Genomic DNA, 19,878 nt, shown 5'->3' with positions numbered 1-19,878 from the left:
GCAGTTTTTTAACGGCGCATCAACAGAGTTCACCATTAAGAGGCCTTGTCTTGAGCGCCTCCGCAGGATTTTTGCAGAGCTGTACGAAAACTCCAGTAAACGCGCAAATGAAACCGACGAGTTTACTCGTTTCGTACAAATACTGCAAGTTTTCGCTTCTGAGTAGTAGTTGACAGTGAGAAATAACTAGTTAAGTCAAAATTAAACATGCAGTTTTGAGGAGCAAAAAGACAAATCCAGGACAGCTAGTAAATACGAACTTACAAAAAGACATGGGCTCCACTTGGTGCTCCGTCTCCGGCTCTCTCCTTCGACGCCGGCGCCCCCAAGTGGTGTAGAAATGTCACTGCATGAAAATGCAGTCGCGTGTGTATCAGAATGCATCCAACTCATACACGCCAACAAATGTTTTCTGAAAATGACTCAGACGGTAAAAGTCGCTTAGACTTGAAAATACAAATGCCTTAGCAAAAACACTCAACAACAACAACAACAAAAAGAATAAGAATAAACAGAAGAAAATCACAGTGACAAATAACTGAGCATCTCAAAGACAGCACTGTCAGCAACGACTTTCAATAATCTGGGACTTATTGACAGTTCACTGGGGTGAACTTAAAATACTAGCACGACGTTACAGAAGAACCTCAGAGGCCTTGACCTAAGAGTCAAACGTAACCCGCCGCTGTGCACACATGAGCAGCAACTCACAAAATTTCCTTCGACCACAGAGGGTGTGGGGGGTGCACCGCTCCCAGAAGTACTGCAATACCAGGTCGATGCGTGGAGTGGACGGAGCAAGCCCCTATTCCATCTCCCTGTTCCAAAAACCAATTTAATATATAGTCCCCAGATAGGGGACGTATCAGATATTAAACTGATAAGAACAGATACTACACTTGATCTTAGCCAAAAGGCCGAGAAGCGATACTGACGACGCGTCCCAAGGGAGGACGTCATTGTCCGTACTGACACAGTGACTTCCGGTCTGACACTTGAGCGTCTTCATTTAGAACTTACAGTCTGAGCATCCTGCCGCCGATCCCACGACTTTAAAGGACAGTCAGGAGGGTTTACTTTATGCTGGCAGTCTGCGTCTGTAGTCACGTGCTCCATTCTGGTCCAGTAGAAAGTCGAGGGATCTTGGTCCCGACACATGAATGCTCATGTCTTCATCAAACACATAATCATCTCTGTGACCGTCAAATGCATGAGTTCGGGAAGTAATTTAGATTTGATCCGACATGCTGGAAGAAACTTGTCAGACAGACAAAAAAATAAATAAATAAATAAATAAATAAATAAATAAATAAATAAATAAATAAATAAATAAATAAATAAATACAACAAAACAAAACAGGACAATTTCAACTCCTCATTGTAAGCGTCACGGTAGACGTGCCTGTGGCGCCCTCTGGTGGAGTGAAGCAGTACTACAGGCCTCAGACTGCTGCGCCCACCGAGCCAATGGTACGCCGTGTCCCTGCGGTGCCGCAGACTGCACTGTCAGGACCGCACTGAGAGGCCCACGCTGCAGCGCCCCCTATGAAGTCGTAGTTGAATAACCAGAGAGACAGCACCGTCGGGCAGAGAGCGATGGCTGCGCCACCGATGTCCGCCACACAAACTCTGAATACGCGTTGTACTGCCACACAAAGTACATCCCCCACTTCAAACACATCACCAGAACTCGCAACGACAAGAAACACCAGGCAGTTTTTTAACGGCGCATCAACAGAGTTCACCATTAAGAGGCCTTGTCTTGAGCGCCTCCGCAGGATTTTTGCAGAGCTGTACGAAAACTCCAGTAAACGCGCAAATGAAACCGACGAGTTTACTCGTTTCGTACAAATACTGCAAGTTTTCGCTTCTGAGTAGTAGTTGACAGTGAGAAATAACTAGTTAAGTCAAAATTAAACATGCAGTTTTGAGGAGCAAAAAGACAAATCCAGGACAGCTAGTAAATACGAACTTACAAAAAGACATGGGCTCCACTTGGTGCTCCGTCTCCGGCTCTCTCCTTCGACGCCGGCGCCCCCAAGTGGTGTAGAAATGTCACTGCATGAAAATGCAGTCGCGTGTGTATCAGAATGCATCCAACTCATACACGCCAACAAATGTTTTCTGAAAATGACTCAGACGGTAAAAGTCGCTTAGACTTGAAAATACAAATGCCTTAGCAAAAACACTCAACAACAACAACAACAAAAAGAATAAGAATAAACAGAAGAAAATCACAGTGACAAATAACTGAGCATCTCAAAGACAGCACTGTCAGCAACGACTTTCAATAATCTGGGACTTATTGACAGTTCACTGGGGTGAACTTAAAATACTAGCACGACGTTACAGAAGAACCTCAGAGGCCTTGACCTAAGAGTCAAACGTAACCCGCCGCTGTGCACACATGAGCAGCAACTCACAAAATTTCCTTCGACCACAGAGGGTGTGGAGGGTGCACCGCTCCCAGAAGTACTGCAATACCAGGTCGATGCGTGGAGTGGACGGAGCAAGCCCCTATTCCATCTCCCTGTTCCAAAAACCAATTTAATATATAGTCCCCAGATAGGGGACGTATCAGATATTAAACTGATAAGAACAGATACTACACTTGATCTTAGCCAAAAAGCCGAGAAGCGATACTGACGACGCGTCCCAAGGGAGGACGTCATTGTCCGTACTGACACAGTAACTTCCGGTCTGACACTTGAGCGTCTTCATTTAGGACTTACAGTCTGAGCATCCTACCACCGATCCCACGACTTTAAAGGACAGTCAGGAGGGTTTACTTTATGCTGGCAGTCTGCGTCTGTAGTCACGTGCTCCATTCTGGTCCAGTAGAAAGTCGAGGGATCTTGGTCCCGACACATGAATGCTCATGTCTTCATCAAACACATAATCATCTCTGTGACCGTCAAATGCATGAGTTCGGGAAGTAATTTAGATTTGATCCGACATGCTGGAAGAAACTTGTCAGACAGACAAAAAAAAATAAATAAATAAATAAATACAACAAAACAAAACAGGACAATTTCAACTCCTCATTGTAAGCGTCACGGTAGACGTGCCTGTGGCGCCCTCTGGTGGAGTGAAGCAGTACTACAGGCCTCAGACTGCTGCGCCCACCGAGCCAATGGTACGCCGTGTCCCTGCGGTGCCGCAGACTGCACTGTCAGGACCGCACTGAGAGGCCCACGCTGCAGCGCCCCCTATGAAGTCGCAGTTGAATAACCAGAGAGACAGCACCGTCGGGCAGAGAGCGATGGCTGCGCCACCGATGTCCGCCACACAAACTCTGAATACGCGTTGTACTGCCACACAAAGTACAGCCCCCACTTCAAACACATCACCAGAACTCGCAACGACAAGAAACACCAGGCAGTTTTTTAACGGCGCATCAACAGAGTTCACCATTAAGAGGCCTTGTCTTGAGCGCCTCCGCAGGATTTTTGCAGAGCTGTACGAAAACTCCAGTAAACGCGCAAATGAAACCGACGAGTTTACTCGTTTCGTACAAATACTGCAAGTTTTCGCTTCTGAGTAGTAGTTGACAGTGAGAAATAACTAGTTAAGTCAAAATTAAACATGCAGTTTTGAGGAGCAAAAAGACAAATCCAGGACAGCTAGTAAATACGAACTTACAAAAAGACATGGGCTCCACTTGGTGCTCCGTCTCCGGCTCTCTCCTTCGACGCCGGCGCCCCCAAGTGGTGTAGAAATGTCACTGCATGAAAATGCAGTCACGTGTGTATCAGAATGCATCCAACTCATACACGCCAACAAATGTTTTCTGAAAATGACTCAGACGGTAAAAGTCGCTTAGACTTGAAAATACAAATGCCTTAGCAAAAACACTCAACAACAACAACAACAAAAAGAATAAGAATAAACAGAAGAAAATCACAGTGACAAATAACTGAGCATCTCAAAGACAGCACTGTCAGCAACGACTTTCAATAATCTGGGACTTATTGACAGTTCACTGGGGTGAACTTAAAATACTAGCACGACGTTACAGAAGAACCTCAGAGGCCTTGACCTAAGAGTCAAACGTAACCCGCCGCTGTGCACACATGAGCAGCAACTCACAAAATTTCCTTCGACCACAGAGGGTGTGGGGGGTGCACCGCTCCCAGAAGTACTACAATACCAGGTCGATGCGTGGAGTGGACGGAGCAAGCCCCTATTCCATCTCCCTGTTCCAAAAACCAATTTAATATATAGTCCCCAGATAGGGGACGTATCAGATATTAAACTGATAAGAACAGATACTACACTTGATCTTAGCCAAAAGGCCGAGAAGCGATACTGACGACGCGTCCCAAGGGAAGACGTCATTGTCCGTACTGACACAGTGACTTCCGGTCTGACACTTGAGCGTCTTCATTTAGGACTTACAGTCTGAGCATCCTGCCGCCGATCCCACGACTTTAAAGGACAGTCAGGAGGGTTTACTTTATGCTGGCAGTCTGCGTCTGTAGTCACGTGCTCCATTCTGGTCCAGTAGAAAGTCGAGGGATCTTGGTCCCGACACATGAATGCTCATGTCTTCATCAAACACATAATCATCTCTGTGACCGTCAAATGCATGAGTTCGGGAAGTAATTTAGATTTGATCCGACATGCTGGAAGAAACTTGTCAGACAGACAAAAAAATAAATAAATAAATAAATAAATAAATAAATAAATACAACAAAACAAAACAGGACAATTTCAACTCCTCATTGTAAGCGTCACGGTAGACGTGCCTGTGGCGCCCTCTGGTGGAGTGAAGCAGTACTACAGGCCTCAGACTGCTGCGCCCACCGAGCCAATGGTACGCCGTGTCCCTGCGGTGCCGCAGACTGCACTGTCAGGACCGCACTGAGAGGCCCACGCTGCAGCGCCCCCTATGAAGTCGTAGTTGAATAACCAGAGAGACAGCACCGTCGGGCAGAGAGCGATGGCTGCGCCACCGATGTCCGCCACACAAACTCTGAATACGCGTTGTACTGCCACACAAAGTACATCCCCCACTTCAAACACATCACCAGAACTCGCAACGACAAGAAACACCAGGCAGTTTTTTAACGGCGCATCAACAGAGTTCACCATTAAGAGGCCTTGTCTTGAGCGCCTCCGCAGGATTTTTGCAGAGCTGTACGAAAACTCCAGTAAACGCACAAATGAAGCCGTCGAGTTTACTCGTTTCGTACAAATACTGCAAGTTTTCGCTTCTGAGTAGTAGTTGACAGTGAGAAATAACTAGTTAAGTCAAAATTAAACATGCAGTTTTGAGGAGCAAAAAGACAAATCCAGGACAGCTAGTAAATACGAACTTACAAAAAGACATGGGCTCCACTTGGTGCTCCGTCTCCGGCTCTCTCCTTCGACGCCGGCGCCCCCAAGTGGTGTAGAAATGTCACTGCATGAAAATGCAGTCGCGTGTGTATCAGAATGCATCCAACTCATACACGCCAACAAATGTTTTCTGAAAATGACTCAGACGGTAAAAGTCGCTTAGACTTGAAAATACAAATGCCTTAGCAAAAACACTCAACAACAACAACAACAAAAAGAATAAGAATAAACAGAAGAAAATCACAGTGACAAATAACTGAGCATCTCAAAGACAGCACTGTCAGCAACGACTTTCAATAATCTGGGACTTATTGACAGTTCACTGGGGTGAACTTAAAATACTAGCACGACGTTACAGAAGAACCTCAGAGGCCTTGACCTAAGAGTCAAACGTAACCCGCCGCTGTGCACACATGAGCAGCAACTCACAAAATTTCCTTCGACCACAGAGGGTGTGGGGGGTGCACCGCTCCCAGAAGTACTGCAATACCAGGTCGATGCGTGGAGTGGACGGAGCAAGCCCCTATTCCATCTCCCTGTTCCAAAAACCAATTTAATATATAGTCCCCAGATAGGGGACGTATCAGATATTAAACTGATAAGAACAGATTTTTTTCTTTTACAAGATTTTATTGACACTTCAGACAATACATGACATTTCTTTCACATTTTTTCCATCACAGGTAATGATTTCTTTTTTCCCCTTGTCCAAGGTTTTATTCGGCACATTGTACAATACATTTCTGTCACGGGTTTTCCATCGCAGGTGCCGGTCATCTATTTACAATATCATGGCAGTGATAAAATAAATAATTATTTACAAATAAATACATATAAGATCAGGCCCTGTGCGGTCATAAAATGAGATCATTTGAAGTCAAAGAAAGTGTCCATCATTGTAAAAATCAATTAAAGGAGTGCAACTATTAAAAAGTCCTTTCTGTTGTGCAGGAGGGCAGTGAGTCCTTAACAAGAGGAACTCATCCTGTTCTCCCAAACATTTGGTCTCTCGGGATTCTGCCATGGTGCTCAGAGGAGATCCTCTCCCTCCTGCTCCTTCCCACCAGCCGCACCCGGAGAGCCAGGCCGTTGCTGCCTCGACCTTTGACTGTGTGGCTCCGGCTCCTCCATCCGAATGGGCAGGGAGGCGATTCTTCTTTGTGGCTGTGTCCTCGGCCTGCCGCCTGCAGCTTCCACCAACCTCACGGTTGCTGCGGCCATCTGGACCACAGCCACGGGGGGGATCTGCCTATGCCTTCTCACCAGCAGGTTTCTGGAGGTCCAGGTGGCGTCTTTGATGGCGGCCAGGGTGAGCCATGTCTTTGCAAAGTCCTCTTTTCTCATAGGTTTGTGGCTCACCCCATACAGCACCAGCTGTGCTGTAAGGACCTCCCCTGCTGGTAAGTACGGGAATTGCGAGGAGCCGGCCGTTGCCCACTGGTCGACAGCAGCGCTGCACTCCCAGAGGAGGTGCCTCACCGACTCTGGAGCGCCACAACCAGGCCGGGGGCAGGTTGAGTGCGCCGCCATTCCCCGGGAGTGCATGACGGACCTGACTGGGAGAATCTCATGAGCCACCAGCCATGACAGGTCCCGGAGTCTGTTTGGGAGGACAGGATGGTTTACGTTGCGCCAAACTGTGGAGGGCTCGCCGAATGCAAGCCCGCGCACTGGACTCACTGGTTCCCGCTCCTGCACAACAGAAATAATGGATCTGTGGTTACTTAAAATCTGCAACTCCTCCTTTTCAAGGCTAAAATGTTTCAGAAACTGTCTAATAAAATCGTAGTCTGGAGGCCGGTTAAAAGAAACGGGGACTTTAAGATCGGTGGATAAAATACTGAGGCGTCGGAGGTAGGACCCCATCCAGAAACGAGCCATCGCTGACGTCTTTGGGTTCCTGGAGGGGTCCGTGGCAACCGTAAGATGCTGTGCTGTATAAAAACTTCCCAAGACCAAGCGAAAATCAGGTACTGCTTTCCCTCCTTTTTCTTTTGGCAGCTTCATGACCTCCCGCCTCAGTCTCTCCCACTTGGACCCCCACAGGAAATAAAAAATGGCTCGATCGAGGTCTAAAAGCACTCTCCTGGGGGGCATAAAAACAGAACTGATCAGTAAAAGCAAAGGTAAAATCACTGCTTTAATGATTAAAACCTTTCCTTCCATGGTCAGTCCTCTAAGTCCCCAGAATCCTAGTCTCTGTCTCACTTTCCCTATTATGACCGGCCAATTAGTCTCTCCCCCTCCCTCCGTGTCAAATTTGACCCCGAGTATTTTTTGTCCAGTCTGGGTCACAGTCAGGGGCAGTGCTGTCGTCTCAGGGGCTGTCCATGGTCCGTAAAATTGGGCTTGGGTCTTGGCTCGGTTTAGCTTTGACCCAGAGGCCCGTCCATAAAAGTCAGTCACGTCCAAGGTCCTGTTGACGGATAAAAGGTTGGTGCATAAAACATTTACGTCGTCCATGTACACAACACATTTGGTCGTAAGTCCCCCGCTCCCCGGAATAGTCACCCCGTTGATTCGTTGATCCCTTCTCAAGATCTGTGCCAGGGGTTCTACGCACGCCACGTAGAGGAGGGCAGATAACGGACATCCCTGACGGACACCGCAGTTGACATTCACTGCTTTTGTAAGATGCCCATTAACCACAAATTTGCTGCTGATGTCCCGGTACAGCAATCCCACCCATGCTATAAACCTTTCTGGGAAGCCCATTTTTTGCAGTACCTGGAAGAGGTACTGGTGCGAGACCCGATCAAAGGCTTTCTCAAAATCTAAATTTAGGACAACTAGCCGGATGTTTCTGTCTCTCGCAAAACAGATGGTGTCTCGAATCAGCTGGAGGCTGTCGGTGATCCTCCTCCCCGGGATGGCACAGGCTTGATCCGGGTGAATCAGGTCCTTTAAAAACATGGACATACGTAAAGATAAAAGTTTACTAAAAAGTTTACAGTCAAAATTTAAAAGCGTGATCGGTCTCCAGTTTCTTAGGTCGGTCTTGTCTTTGTCTTTGTGTAGTAGAGTCACTATCCCTATTCTAAAACTGTCCGGAAGTCTCTCAGATTTGTCAAAGTTTTTAAAAACAGTGAGCAGGTCAGGTGCTAAAATGTCCCAGAAAGTCAAATAAAACTCGAAAGGAAGTCCGTCTTGTCCAGGTGACTTTCCTTTCTTAAAACTTGTCATGGAGTTATTTAACTCTAAAAGGGTAAAATCCTGGGTTAAAAGCACACTGTCATCTATTTTTTGATCAATAAAACTTAAAACTTCCTTCAGTGCATCCATGTTGACAGGTTTCGTTTGGTAGAGGTTGTTATAAAATTTTTCGATTGTTTCCTTCATACCTATTGTTGTCTCAGTTGTACTCCCATCTTCTTTTGTTAATTTAGTCATGGCTCCTCCTTTACTTATTATCTTTTTAAAGAAGTACCGAGTGCACTTTTCTCCTTCTTCAATTTCCTTCTCTCCACTCCTTAAGATGACTCCTTTACTTCTTGTTTCCGCTATGTCTGACATTTGTTTTTTGACCTGTTTGATTTCTAAAGTAAAATCGAGACCGTACTGGTTTAAGTTAAAATACCTCTGTAGTCTTTTCTGCAGTCCCATCATGCATCGGTTTTCCTTAGCTTTTTTCCGTGTGCCACTCTGTCTGAAAAAAGTCTGGGTCCTTCCCTTCACCATCTCCCACCACTGTGCTCGTGAGTCGTACATGTCTTGGAGGGTCTGCCACTCTCTGTACTGCTCCCTGTACTGGTCCACCACCTGTTGGTCCTCCAGCAGGGAGCAGTTGAGCTTCCACAGACCTCTCCCAACAGTCACACCTGAAGAGAGTGAAAGAGTGCAAGACAGTATGAGGTGATCCGAAAAAAAGACAGGAGTCAATCTAGCATCAGTTGGTGGGCAGTCACGTGTAAAAAAATAATCTATGCGAGAGGCTCTGGTGCTGTCACTACTGAACCAAGTGAAGCCCTCCTCTCTGGGATGCATGGTTTTAAAACAGTCCTGTAGTTTAAAATCCTTGCATAGGCCCTGCAATAAAACTGATGTTTTGTCTACTTTAAAATCCCCTCCTGCTCCTTTTCTATCTTTTCTAGTTAAAATACAGTTAAAATCACCTCCTAAAATCAGTGGCACACGTCCGAGCATGTGGGACTGCAGATCTTCTAAAAGGTCAAGCCTGTCATTTTTGTCATTAAAACCATAAATATTCAAGAGCTTAAAATCCTGTCCCATAAAAGTCAAATGTGTTAAAAGTGCCCTACCGTCTCTCACCACAGTGCTGCCCTTCACCAGAACCTGAGGATTGTTAATTAAAATGGCCACTCCATCATTTTTATTGCTGTTGGAGCCACTCCACACCGATGGGAGTGGCCACATCTCCTCCCACTGTTTGTAATGTTTTAAAAACGGTATTGCACATTCCTGTAATAAAAACACATCAGACTTAAAAGAGCTTAAAAAGGATAAGGTGCTCTTGGCTCTAACTCTAGACTTCACACTTCTCACATTAATGGTAGAGAAGGTGAGAGTCATGAGTATGGTTAAAAATAACAGGTAAGACATTTAAAAGACTAAGAGTATTTAAGACAATACAACCATTTCGACAGAAGGGACTAAGATCTTACTTGTGAGCAGGGCTCAGCCTTCACTCCCATTGCTGGGGAGTGAAGGGTGGGAGCTCTGATCCCCCTCCGGACTCTGGGAGCTGATCTCTCCAGTAGTCTCGGTGTCTTTTGTAAAACCTTTAGGGGTTGATTGCAGAGTTATTGTAACAAAAGAGACCTCGTTGGGGGAACCGGAGGGGAAGATTCGAGATCCCTCCACAGATGAACTGTCTGAGTAGGTCTCGACTCTCCCCCTCTTCTCTGAGCCCTGAGGGGACTCAGAGGACAGTTCTGACGCCGGTCTCTTGGGTTGCTGGGCGCTGGGGAGGGAGGCTTCATCACTGCAACCCTGGTTTTCCTCACCACTGGAAACAGCTCCACCGTCTGCCTGCATGGCCTCGTTATCCCCAGTGGATTCACCTGGGGAGGCCGCCGCAGGCCCCTCCCCCTCTGCTGCCTCACCTGAACCTTCTCCTCCAATCCCGGTGACTGGAGGGACTTCAGGGTTTTCCACAACCAATTGTTCAATTAACTCACACACCTGCTTCTCATGCCCAGCTCTTTCTTCATTTTGTTTCTCCCTCTGATTTTCCTGCTCCTTTGCTGCCTTCAACTTGTTGGCAAAAGATTTGGGGCAGTCTCTGAAGAGATGGTCTGAGTCTCCACAGAGATTGCACCGTCTGCCATTGGTACATTCCTCAAAAATGTGACCAATTTCTCTGCACTTCCTACAGACAACCTGCACACACGCTTCAGCCAGGTGGCCGTGCTGGCCACACTTACGGCAGAGTTTAGGCTGTCCTTGGTAGTGGATGTAGCCTCTGTTTTCTCCCAGGACTATCATGGGTGGGAGATGTTTCAGGCCCTGGAAGCCCTGGGGATCCTGCCACTGTAAAATGGGGATCCTCCAGGCGCAGTTCCAGATGCCGTCCTCATCTCTCACTTTGGTAGCCTGGCCTTTAACAGTGCAATATCTACCCAGCCACGCACAAATGTCTTCTGCATTCACAGTTTCATTGAACATTCTGACAATAACGGTTTTAAACGCATTGTCAGAAAGCTTCTCAACAGCGAACATAGACAACTGGGATTTCTCATCCTCATACACACACCAGAACCTTCTCAGAAGTGCAGCAGTACAAAAACTCACATCAAATCCTTTGTTGAAAGGCAGCGTCAGGATGCAGTTCAGGTCAGAGGGAGCGAAGCCAAACAAGCCTTGGATGATTTTTCTTGAGAAATCAAGTCTGGACATGGAAACAGGTGGCCATTCTGTCTCCGTGAAGATAAAACGCACGCTGTGGTGCCTCCGCATGCCGGCATAGCTGGCCGACATTTTGGAGGCACCACCAGCTGAAAGTAGAAGCACTAATAAATACAATAAATAAATAAAACGGTGAAAAAAATTACAAAAACAATAAAAGAAGACTGAAAGGAAGCTACGAGAACAGCTCCTCTCAGTCCCCAGGCAGTGCAAGTCCTTTCAAGCAAAGTGCTCACCTACCACTAAAGTGCAAATGCAGATCACTTACCTCAGGCACACACTGACAATGAACCTCCTATTTGGTGTGTTTCAGGCCACAGCAGGCAACAAAAACACCACCCTAAGGAGGCGACCGCTGTCTTAGCCAAAAGGCCGAGAAGCGATACTGACGACGCGTCCCAAGGGAGGACGTCATTGTCCGTACTGACACAGTGACTTCCGGTCTGACACTTGAGCGTCTTCATTTAGGACTTACAGTCTGAGCATCCTGCCGCCGATCCCACGACTTTAAAGGACAGTCAGGAGGGTTTACTTTATGCTGGCAGTCTGCGTCTGTAGTCACGTGCTCCATTCTGGTCCAGTAGAAAGTCGAGGGATCTTGGTCCCGACACATGAATGCTCATGTCTTCATCAAACACATAATCATCTCTGTGACCGTCAAATGCATGAGTTCGGGAAGTAATTTAGATTTGATCCGACATGCTGGAAGAAACTTGTCAGGCAGACAAAAAAATAAATAAATAAATAAATAAATAAATAAATAAATAAATAAATAAATAAATAAATAAATAAAACAAAACAAAACAGGACAATTTCAACTCCTCATTGTAAGCGTCACGGTAGACGTGCCTGTGGCGCCCTCTGGTGGAGTGAAGCAGTACTACAGGCCTCAGACTGCTGCGCCCACCGAGCCAATGGTACGCCGTGTCCCTGCGGTGCCGCAGACTGCACTGTCAGGACCGCACTGAGAGGCCCACGCTGCAGCGCCCCCTATGAAGTCGTAGTTGAATAACCGGAGAGACAGCACCGTCGGGCAGAGAGCGATGGCTGCACCACCGATGTCCGCCACACAAACTCTGAATACGCGTTGTACTGCCACACAAAGTACATCCCCCACTTCAAACACATCACCAGAACTCGCAACGACAAGAAACACCAAGCAGTTTTTTAACGGCGCATCAACAGAGTTCACCATTAAGAGGCCTTGTCTTGAGCGCCTCCGCAGGATTTTTGCAGAGCTGTACGAAAACTTTAGGTTACTTAACGTAACCCCGGTTCTCAGAGTAGCATGAGTGAGATGTCTCACTATGGGATACGCCCCCAGCGTATGCCTCAGAAGCATTTATCTCACTACGCCAATCCTGATTGGCTGGTGATCGCGACGCCCACCGAGGGTGGAGCCACCTACCCTTTAAGTAGCCTGCGTCATCTACGGAGCGTCACTCAAAATAAGCACCTCTTCTCGCTTCGCCCAGCAAGAAGGGCTGTCTGGTGAGACATCTCACTCATGCTACTCTGAGAACCGGGGTTACGTTAAGTAACCTAAAGTTCTCTTTCATAGCATTCGTTTCGATGTCTCACTATGGGATATGGAAACTCCCGTATTGCCAGACATGCTTATCTCGATCGACCACCAGCTCTCAGGAAAGGCCCTCCCCCCTGCCCTAAGAGAGCCCCGCAGTCAGTACTGCATGAGCCAGGCTCAGAGCAGGGATGTCCAGCTTATAAAAGCGGACGAAGGTGAGAGGTGATGACCAGCTCGCAGCTGCACAAATCTCCTGAATTGACACCCCTTTACACAGGGCCCAGGATGCAGCCAGGCCACGTGTAGAATGGGCCCACAGGCCCACAGGGGCCTGAAGACCTTGACACGTGTAGGCCAGGGCGATCGCTCCCACAATCCAGTGGGAGAGTCGCTGCTTCGTGATGGGTCTGCCCCTGCAGGGGCGAGCCCAGGACACAAAGAGCTGGTCACCTTCCCGAAACCCCATTGTCCTGTCCATATAAATCCGCAAGGCACGGACTGGACACAGCATGTGCAGCCGCCGTTCTTCCGGAGAAGAAAATGGCGGTGGAGAAAATGCTGTAAGAACAATAGGAGAGCATGAGCCCACCACCTTGGGCACGAAGGCCAGGTGGGGCTTCAGTGACACCCTGGCATTCCCAGGGGCAAACTGAGTGCACGAGGAGTGCACTGAGAGTGCATGAATGTCACTAACACGCTTGGCAGAGGCCAAAGCTAGAAGCAGCGCTGTCTTCAGAGACAGATGCTTCAAGCTCACCTCCTCCAGTGGTTCAAACGGAGCTCCGGAGAGCCCATGTAAAACCACCGCCAAGTCCCATGGGGGCGCCAGCGGCCTGGAAACAGGAAGCAGCCTGCGTGCCCCTTTCATGAAACGGCAGACCAAAGGATGCTGGCTGACCGTTTTTCCACCAAACCCCACATGGCACGCGGCAATTGCAGCCAGATACACCTTTATTGTGGAGAAGGCTTTACGTTTGTCAATCAAGTCCTGCAAGAATGACAAAATAACACCAACAGTGCACTGAAAGGAGATGTGTCCTTTTTTCTGACACCACTCCTCAAACACCCTCCACTTACAGTCATAAAGAGACCTAGTGGAGGCTGCTCTAGCACTCTGAATAGTGTCAATCACATTCTGAGGGAGTCCAGCAGTATTTAAATTACACCACTCAGGGGCCAGGCCCAAAGAGCCAGGCGCTCCGGATGTGGGTGAAAAACTGCTCCCCCTGCCTGTGACAGCATGTCCCTGCGGAGGGGAAGCTGCCATGGCTGCCCCGACAGGAGCTGATAAACCTCCGCTAGCCAGTGCATGGCCGACCACTGCGGAGCTATCAGAACCAGCGTGTGGCGATGCTCCCTGACTCTGTCCAGAGTCGGGGGAATCAAAGCCAACGGGGGAAAAGCATACAGGAGGACCGACGGCCAGACGTGCGCGAGCGCGTCCACGCCGAGCGGCGCACCTGGATCGCGTATTGAGAAAAACAGCGGACATTGCGCGTTCTCTCTCGATGCGAACAGATCCACAGCGGCTCTGCCAAAGCGGGCCCACACCTGCTCCACGAGGGCTGGATGTAACATCCATTCCCCGTAGAGCGGCGCACCCCTGGACAACAGGTCCGCCCCCCGGTTCAGAGCCCCCGGGACATGGGTGGCTCTCAGAGACCGGAGGCGGACGCTGCTCCACAGGATCAGTCTGCGTGCCAGCATGTGTAATTGCCGGGAGCGCAGACCTCCGTGACGGTTGATATATGCCACCGTCGTCGTATTGTCCGTTCTCACCAGGACATGATGTCCCCTGAGAAGCGGGAGAAAGCGTCTCAGCGTGAGAAACACCGCCAAGAGCTCGAGGTAGTTTATGTGAGCGCGCTGGAGATCCTCGCTCCAGACGCCCCTCACGTAACGGTCCTCGCATATACCACCCCAGCCCGACATGCTCTCGTCTGTGGTGATCACTTTCCGGGACAGGACGGGGCCCATAGGCACCCCTGTCACCAGAAAAGCCAGGTGGCGCCAGCGACGCAGTGCCATTACGCATTGCGCACTGACCGTCACCCTCCGTGCACCATGACGCACGGGATTCAGCCTGAGGGAACGCACCCACAGCTGAAAATCCCTCATGTACAGACGGCCGAGCCGGACTACAAGGATGGCCGAAGCCATCAGGCCCAGTAGTCGGAGGCATAATCTGAAGGGGACCAGATTGCGCAGGGTGAAACGCGAGAGGCAGGCTCTGAAAGCGTTCACCCTCGCCGCTGACAGACGGGCCGTGAAGGACACCGAGTCGAGTGATAACCCCAGGAAGATTATTTTCTGCACTGGAGATAATACACTCTTTTCCCAGTTTATCATAAAACCCAGGTCGATCAGGTGTTTTATGAGGATGTGCGTTTGCGCGATGGCGTCCTCTCTGGACCGTGCCAGGAGGAGCCAATCGTCCAAGTACGTGGCCAGCCTGATGCCCTGTCGCCGTAGCGGGGCAATGGCCTCTTCCGTACAACGCACAAACACCCTTGGGCTCAGAGATAACCCGAAGGGCAGCACTCTGTACTCGTAACAAACACCCTGAAAAGCAAACCTCAGATATTTCCTGTGAGGAGGATATATCGGAATGTGGAAATATGCGTCTTTGAGGTCGACTGACGTGAACCAGTCGTTCCGACGCACCATACGCAGCAGGGATGCGTGTGTAAGCATCCTGAACTGGTATGTTCTGAGGTATTTGTTCAGAGCCCGGAGATCCAGGATTGGGCGAATCCCGGTCCCTCCTCGTTTGGGGACCAGGAAATACCTGGAATAAAAGCCGCTCTGACATTGTCCGGGAGGCACCACGCATATTGCTCTCTTTTCCAATAGCGAGTGAATTTCCTCCTGGAGAACACGAGCTGACTCTCCGCGCGCCTGAGAATGCACTATACCAGAGAAACGAGGGGGAACGGCTGCAAACTGAAGCCTGTAACCCCGCGATACCGTTCTCAGGACCCAGGCTGAGCTGGGGAGCGCGGCCCATCTCTCTGTCCTCAGGCAGAGTGATGTGACAGCGTCTGTCAGACCGCCTGTCACTGGAGACTCCATAAACGGTGTTATGGCGCCCCCTAGTGACAAGATGCGGTTGCAACCGGCGTGCGCCACTGCGCATGCGCCGGGTGTTAGTGCATTGACAGGTCCGGTGCAGCTCCGGGACCGGAGACAGGACGTCACCCGCTCCGGAACCGGGAGCGACACCGAACTGTTTATGTTCTTGTTTGTTAATTGTGACTGCGCCCTCGACCTGCGGTCTGGATGCGGCAGTGGGACACTTTTTATTAAACAAGAACAGTGAAGTGTGCTTGTGTGACTTCGGGGAGCGCACGCAGTAGCGGGGACTCGTGGGCTCCGGAAATCGAACCAAGCACGCTGAGGAAGAAAGACAGGTGGGGCTGCTGAACGTGCAGCACCGGCACCGGTCTGAGGAAGGAGACCATCAGGTCGGCTTCTTCTTCTTCCTGGCCTGCGGACCGGCAGTCTGCTCGTTCTGTGACGGCAGAGCTGCTGTCACTGCAGTGGCCTTTCTGGGCCAGCCGGACCTCGCCTCCTGTCTGGGTGGACCAGCAGGGGCAGGACGGGCTTTCGGCCGTGTGGGGATTTTAAACTGAGGGAAAGAAGGACGTGCCGTAGCCTGCGCGGCGCTCTGCCGCGGGGCTGGGGCAGGTGGACGCTCGGCTTTGCGCGGGAGGCAGAGCTGGAGAGCTTCATCCTCCCTCTTCTTCGCCCCGCAGCGCTGCTGCATTGAGGCGAGAGCGGAGCCAAAAATGCCGTCTGGTGTGATCGGCATGTCCAACATGTCCTCCTTCTCTCTGTCCGATAGGTTAGACAGGTTGAGCCATCTGGCTCGCTCCTGTAACACCATCGTCCCCAGAGACTTACCCGTGGCCTGGACCGCACAGCGCTGCACGCGGAGGCATATGTCCGTTATCACGGTAATCTCGTCCCACACCGCTGGGTCAGGTTTGGTCGCCATGTCCTCAAACAGGTCCGCTTGGTAAGCGGAGAGCATGGAGGAGACATTAAGCGCCCTGACAGCCAGTGCTGCTGCCCTGTAAGCCCGCTCAGTCATGGCGGACTGGACGCGGTCCGCTTTGGAGGGCAGCGTGGGATCCCTGGATGAAGCGGCTAGCCGCGGGTGCAAATGTGCAGCAACTAGCGGCTCCATGGGGGGCATACGGAGAATACCGAGCTTCTCCATGCCCTCGCAATCCAGGGAGGAAGCTCCGTGGATGGAGCTTCTTTCGCTGAACGGGTGATCCTTCCATGAGGAGGACAACTCGTCGAGCAGCTCGGGGAAGACGGGGAGCAGCTGCTTAGCTGTCCTCGCAGCCTGAGGGAATTTCTTCCCTTCATAACGGGACCTGGTGGTCTCCGTTATCGCTTCAGGCCAGGGGATGTTCAGCCGGGATGCAGCGCGTTTACACACGGCCTGCATGTCCATGCTGACAGCGGAGGGAGCGGGCGCGCTTCCCTCCTCGTCCCCGAGGACAGCCTCAGCGCCTGGTGTGGCGGGCTGAGCGGCAAGCTGAGCGGAGGGAATGAGGACATCGTCCTCACTCTCCTCCTCGGATATGAGGAGCTCCGAGATTGTCTCGTAGTCATCCTCATAGTCCAACTCCAAAACGTCTTCCGCGAGCGGAGTCGGGGCGGCTCGGTCCAGCTGGGAGCCCCAGCTGCCGCTAGCGCGCGGGCCGACAACCGCATCATCACCTTCCTTCTCCCCGCTGGTGACAGGTGTGTCACCCGCAGGAATGAAGGGGTCCTGACCGGACGAGCTAGCTTGGCGTGCTAGGCGTCGTCGGAGACTCTTGGCGGTGAAGCGGGCGCAATGCTCGCAGGAGCCTGGGGCCTCGATAGCCTGCCGGGCATGTTGCAGCCCGAGGCAAAACGAGCAGACCTGGTGTGAGTCGCGACTCGATATCTTATTGCCGCAGGCGCAGGGCCGGGCCCCGGAGTCTCCATCTCCTCTGGTGTGAGAAGCGTGGGCGTCCATCGTAGTTAGCTGGAAGCTAACCTGAGGCGCCGCGAAATTAGCTGGTGTGCTAATTCAGAAGGACGGAGTTAGCTGGTGTGCTAAACCGCGTCCACCGTCCCGTGGTGTGGTCAGGTAAGGACTCTCCAGGCTATGGTGAAGGCTGGAGGGTCGCGAAGTGTGGCAGCTAGCGCTCGGCGATGGAGCAGAGATAGCTCCGTCTGTGAACAGTTAAGCTAGCTGTCACTGAGGATAGAGATATGCTACACGAAGCGAGAAGAGGTGCTTGAGTGACGCTGCGTAGATGACGCAGGCTACTTAAAGGGTAGGTGGCTCCACCCTCGGTGGGCGTCGCGATCACCAGCCAATCAGGATTGGCGTAGTGAGATAAATGCTTCTGAGGCATACGCTGGGGGCGTATCCCATAGTGAGACATCGAAACGAATGCTATGAAAGAGAACTCCAGTAAACGCGCAAATGAAACCGACGAGTTTACTCGTTTCGTACAAATACTGCAAGTTTTCGCTTCTGAGTAGTAGTTGACAGTGAGAAATAACTAGTTAAGTCAAAATTAAACATGCAGTTTTGAGGAGCAAAAAGACAAATCCAGGACAGCTAGTAAATACGAACTTACAAAAAGACATGGGCTCCACTTGGTGCTCCGTCTCCGGCTCTCTCCTTCGACGCCGGCGCCCCCAAGTGGTGTAGAAATGTCACTGCATGAAAATGCAGTCGCGTGTGTATCAGAATGCATCCAACTCATACACGCCAACAAATGTTTTCTGAAAATGACTCAGACGGTAAAAGTCGCTTAGACTTGAAAATACAAATGCCTTAGCAAAAACACTCAACAACAACAAAAAGGATGAGAATAAACAGAAGAAAATCACAGTGACAAATAACTGAGCATCTCAAAGACAGCACTGTCAGCAACGACTTTCAATAATCTGGGACTTATTGACAGTTCACTGGGGTGAACTTAAAATACTAGCACGACGTTACAGAAGAACCTCAGAGGCCTTGACCTAAGAGTCAAATGTAACCCGCCGCTGTGCACACATGAGCAGCAACTCACAAAATTTCCTTCGACCACAGAGGGTGTGGGGGGTGCACCGCTCCCGGAAGTACTGCAATACCAGGTCGATGCGTGGAGTGGACGGAGCAAGCCCCTATTCCATCTCCCTGTTCCAAAAACCAATTTAATATATAGTCCCCAGATAGGGGACGTATCAGATATTAAACTGATAAGAACAGATTTTTTTTTTTTCTTTTTAACAAGATTTTATTGACACTTCAGACAATACATGACATTTCTTTCACATTTTTTCCATCACAGGTAATGATTTCTTTTTTCCCCTTGTCCAAGGTTTTATTCGGCACATTGTACAATACATTTCTGTCACGGTTTTTCCATCGCAGGTGCCGGTCATCTATTTACAATATCATGGCAGTGATAAAATAAATAATTATTTACAAATAAATACATATAAGATCAGGCCCTGTGCGGTCATAAAATGAGATCATGTGAAGTAAAAGAAAGTGTCCATCATTGTAAAAATCAATAAAAGGAGTGCAACTATTAAAAAGTCCTTTCTGTTGTGCAGGAGGGCAGCGAGTCCTTAACAAGAGGAACTCATCCTGTTCTCCCAAACATTTGGTCTCTCGGGATTCTGCCATGGTGCTCAGAGGAGATCCTCTCCCTCCTGCTCCTTCCCACCAGCCGCACCCGGAGAGCCAGGCCGTTGCTGCCTCGACCTTTGACTGTGTGGCTCCGGCTCCTCCATCCGAATGGGCAGGGAGGCGATTCTTCTTTGTGGCTGTGTCCTCGGCCTGCCGCCTGCAGCTTCCACCAACCTCACGGTTGCTGCGGCCATCTGGACCACAGCCACGGGGGGGATCTGCCTATGCCTTCTCACCAGCAGGTTTCTGGAGGTCCAGGTGGCGTCTTTGATGGCGGCCAGGGTGAGCCATGTCTTTGCAAAGTCCTCTTTTCTCATAGGTTTGTGGCTCACCCCATACAGCACCAGCTGTGCTGTAAGGACCTCCCCTGCTGGTAAGTACGGGAATTGCGAGGAGCCGGCCGTTGCCCACTGGTCGACAGCAGCGCTGCACTCCCAGAGGAGGTGCCTCACCGACTCTGGAGCGCCACAAC

At 50.1% G+C, this 19,878-nt stretch overlaps 4 non-coding genes and 1 pseudogene across 4 annotated transcripts; all 5 read right to left on the bottom strand.

Moving 5' to 3' along the window:
• Positions 1 to 738: 738 nt before the first annotated feature.
• On the bottom strand, positions 739 to 929 carry LOC115407746 (U2 spliceosomal RNA). The gene has a single exon (XR_003933686.1). It is a non-coding gene; the product is annotated as a U2 spliceosomal RNA (small nuclear RNA).
• Positions 930 to 2,450: 1,521 nt separating this feature from the next.
• Positions 2,451 to 2,641, bottom strand: LOC115407801 (U2 spliceosomal RNA). The gene has a single exon (XR_003933700.1). It is a non-coding gene; the product is annotated as a U2 spliceosomal RNA (small nuclear RNA).
• A 1,475-nt stretch (positions 2,642 to 4,116) lies between these two features.
• Positions 4,117 to 4,307, bottom strand: LOC115407806 (U2 spliceosomal RNA). Its single transcript, XR_003933703.1, has one exon. It is a non-coding gene; the product is annotated as a U2 spliceosomal RNA (small nuclear RNA).
• A 1,489-nt stretch (positions 4,308 to 5,796) lies between these two features.
• LOC115407849 (uncharacterized) lies at positions 5,797 to 5,973 on the bottom strand (annotated as a pseudogene).
• Positions 5,974 to 18,828: 12,855 nt separating this feature from the next.
• On the bottom strand, positions 18,829 to 19,012 carry LOC115407845 (U2 spliceosomal RNA). Its single transcript, XR_003933711.1, has one exon. It is a non-coding gene; the product is annotated as a U2 spliceosomal RNA (small nuclear RNA).
• Positions 19,013 to 19,878: the final 866 nt, after the last annotated feature.

Source organism: Salarias fasciatus, chromosome 2 (assembly GCF_902148845.1).
Source record: "Salarias fasciatus chromosome 2, fSalaFa1.1, whole genome shotgun sequence".
Taxonomy (NCBI): Eukaryota; Metazoa; Chordata; class Actinopteri; order Blenniiformes; family Blenniidae; genus Salarias; species Salarias fasciatus.
This window is presented reverse-complemented; position numbering and strand designations above follow the sequence as displayed.